We start from the raw sequence: 3,958 nt of genomic DNA, 5'->3' as shown, positions 1-3,958 counted from the left end.
AGAACACAAAAATAATTAACTACAATCCACCAATTACCTCTCTACTGAACTTCAGAGGACCGCTTGTAGTTGAAAAACTGAAGCCGACCAGGATGCAAAGCATGGGCATTTTATTACCTATGCTAATTACCAGCAGTCTCAAGGAATGCGCAGCAAAATGCATCGCTAACATTCCAGTGAACAGTCTTTCGAACTGAACTTTTTCGCGGTGCGCAAAATGATAGCCCGAAAACCAGCACCAGAGGGTGTGCAAATTCCCTCATTTTCGGTTTTCCTCCCTCACCCTCACGACGCAAGTCACGTACTCGCCTCTCTCTCACGTTGACAAATTTGCCCGCCGTCCTTCGCCTTCGCAATCCCTTATGGAAAATCATCCACTCTCCCTCACCCTGACCACACAAAATACACCCACCCTCCCTCAGCCTCACGTTGAAAACGCTGCCATCCTTCTTTTCCCTTTGGTTTTAGCAGTTGCAAATGTTGAAGTTATTTTTTTTTTATTCACCTGGCCTTGCCACAGCAGTGCATTTATTCGTAAGAATGTAACTAAAGTGCAGTGACAAGCGAAAAAATTCCCCGACATTAACGACACTCCCTAATGCGAAATTCGAGCGCTGCTCTATACGTTTTTTTTTTTTTTTTTTCGCGATGTATTGGCTGGCAGACAATCTGTCTCGTGCAGCACGTAGCGTATGGAGCGAAGTGTGGCGCGACTACCTCGCTATTCAGGAGATCACCAAAGGCAGCCCGTGGTTGACGCGTGGGCGTGATTCACAGCAGCCGCCGCAGACAGACCTCCGCTCATGCAGCGCTTTGTTTCCATATATGGTATTACCCGCCGCGGTGGCTTAGTCAGCTAAGGCGTTGCGCTGCTGAGCACGAGATCGCGGGATCAAGTCAAGTCAAGTCAAGTCAATTTATTTCAGCATTTCTTTTGTACAAGATCGAATCCCGGCCGCGGCGGCCGCATTTTGATGGAGGCGAAACGCAAAAACGCCCGTGTGCTTGCGTTGTAGTGCACGTTAAAGAACCCCAGGTGGTCAAAATTAATCCGGAGCCCTCCACTACGGCGTGCCTCATAATCATAACTGGTTTTGGCACGTAAAACTCCAGAAAGACATATATGGCATCGGTGGACGCGCGCCTCTGGCGCCGATCTCGTAGCCATAGTCGCCGCAGATTCTGTCTTGCGCGGCGGTCTGTCTTTTGGCGGCTGCTGTGAATCGCGCCCACGCGTCACCCACGCGCTGCCTTTCACGATATCCCGATTAGCGAGGCAGTCGCGCCACACTTCACTCCGTATGCTACGTGCCGCACGAGACAGATTGTCTGCGCCAGCCAATTTATCGCGAAATGAAAACACGTACAGAGCAGCAGCTCAAATCTCGCATTAGGGAATATCGTAATCGTCGGTGAATTTCTTCGCTTGCCACTGCACATTAGTTGGGTTCTTACCAATACATGCACCGCTGTGTCAAGCCAGGTGAATAAAAAAGAAAAAAACTCGAGCGGCCAGTCACACGGCAATTTTGATTGTATTCGCGGGCTTCTTTCACGCTCGGAAAAACACTTCTTCGTAGCACGTATTGAGCCACAGAAAGTTGTATCGAGAGTTTTTCATGTTGCTCTACAATTTTCTCATTTACACTTTTCATCTAATCATAATCCTTGAGAAGCTGAATAATTAAGACTAATTATGTAATTAGGCAGAATGCTAAATATAATCCGAGTATCTCCATGCGACGGCAAACATTACCTTGGTTCTGTCCGGCTACATGGCATTTGCACATTTTTAAATCTTGGCACATGATAGTTGGGTGACCCTGCAAAATCAGACAAATATATTTATTGACGGCATAAGTGTTCTAAAAAAATTCTGGGGTCTTACGTGCCAAAATCGCGATATACGATTACGAGGCACGACGTATAGTGGGGGACTCCGGATTAATTTTGTCCACCTGGGGTTCTTTAACGCGTGCACCCAATGCACGGCACACTTTTTTTTTTTTTTTTTTTTTTGCATATCGCCCTTATCGAAATGTGGCCGCCGCGGCCGGGAATCAAACCCGCGGCCTCGTTCTTAGCAGCGCAACGCCACAGCCGCTAAGCCACCGCGGAGGGTATATCTAGTGTTTGCAGCGTCCACTGAAGTTAGCTCATTTTAGCTAATTATACTTAGAGGGTCGATGACATCTAAATTTCGAGCATGAATCATGCATTGCATGCTAAACCGTGCGCGTCAAGCTGGCATCCTTTTAGCACATTCGGTGCGGTAGTGAACTTATATTTAATTTTTTTTTTTTTTTTTTTTCACTTACTTGAGCCGTGTACAGCAGTGTGGCAATGATACTGACGGGTGACGAAATGAAGTGGGTTCTGTGTGGTCCAGATGCACGATATGCACGCGTAGTTAGGTTTTTGCATGTGCGAAGATAACTTCTGCAACATTCACTAGTTTGTGCTGTTTTGCTCGCGCGAGTGAAAGAATAGCGGGCAGAATGCAACGGCGATGTCCTTGCTGCGCCGTTGGGCGCGTGCGGAGCGAGGAGAGTCCGGCACGGCGCACACAGCAGTGCCCCCGCCTTTTTTGACGTCGCACAAGTCATGCAAAAGGAGCGGTCACTGTCGGTGAGAGGGCTAAACGCGGCGAGGTCAACTTCAAATTTTGGGTTTAAATGTCTGCATATATATATACTTTATTTTTTGCCTTTCTATGCTAAGTGGCCTTTGTTTCACTTTCTGAAGACGCGTTTCTTCCATTCTGCTTCTTGCATTCAGTCAAAAGGTAATAACTCTGTACGTACTTGAGGACATCAAGTGTAGCTCGGTAACAGTGTAAGGTTAATGTCTAAAAACTATAAACAGCAATCCCCCGCAAACTCGGATGTAAAATTTATGCCTCTCACAACCCATTTAAGAGATGCTAAGCCAGCCTAAACCACTTCCTTATTCCATATGGATTCCTCACTGCTTTAATACTATAAAACAACCTGCAATATTGTTACAAGCTACACAGCACATGCACAGGCAATTTTCATACATGTTTGTACATCATGGACAAAATCGTAACAATGTTTTCAAAGCTAACAATACTCACACTATCAGTAGCGCACCCAGGATTCTGCCAGGGGGAGGGGTTGCATTTTTGTAGTGGGGGAGGGGAGCAAGCACTTTGCATAATATCCAATTTCCTTGCTTTAGCCAGAGGAATCCAACAGCAAATAAAATGCCTAATAATTATAATAATATAATGACACCAAGGATGATGTTTATTTCTTCAGCGTTTTACTCAAAGTAATTTAAGAGTGAATGAATAAATACAAGACAGTGATAGAGTGTTTTTGTTAATCAGGAAAATTCGACCTCAAGCCACCTCCTGAACTGTAATGACAATGTGAACAGAGCACTGAAAGTACACGTTGGACTGGTGGTGCTGGACGTGTGGGGGGGTTTAACTCGGCCTCAGGGGGGGTTCAAAATCCCGAACCCCCGCCCCCCCTGTCGGTGCACCACTGCATACCATGGTGCATGCTCTACCACTAGATCATTTTGGTGGTAGTGCAAATTCATCGACACATGACATGGCAGTGTGCCAAGGGCTGGAAATCAAAATCTAGCATTTCATTTGAATAATTCGTCCTGCTCAAGATAATGTTCAATAAATCAGAGCCTTTCTAGTCTGGTGAGGCCTGACCATGAACTACAGGTGCATTATACTATCCAGCCATACCTAACATAAGCGACTACTAGAGCCATCCTTTTTTGTGCTCTAACTCCATGGTTCAGACTTGGCTGCTTACTATACAATGCAGCCAGACTTGTCTGTGAATGCATTGTAAAATGTACTTTCTTGAGAACACAAAATTTTTAGAGCGTCCCCCTTGGCAATGACACACAACAAACTCGTTAAAATGAACGTCAAAAAAAATATAAGTTCAACCGAGTGCGCACATTGTGA

The sequence above is a fragment of the Dermacentor silvarum genome, chromosome 1 (genome assembly GCF_013339745.2).
Source record: "Dermacentor silvarum isolate Dsil-2018 chromosome 1, BIME_Dsil_1.4, whole genome shotgun sequence".
NCBI classification, from domain to species: Eukaryota; Metazoa; Arthropoda; class Arachnida; order Ixodida; family Ixodidae; genus Dermacentor; species Dermacentor silvarum.
This window is presented reverse-complemented; position numbering follows the sequence as displayed.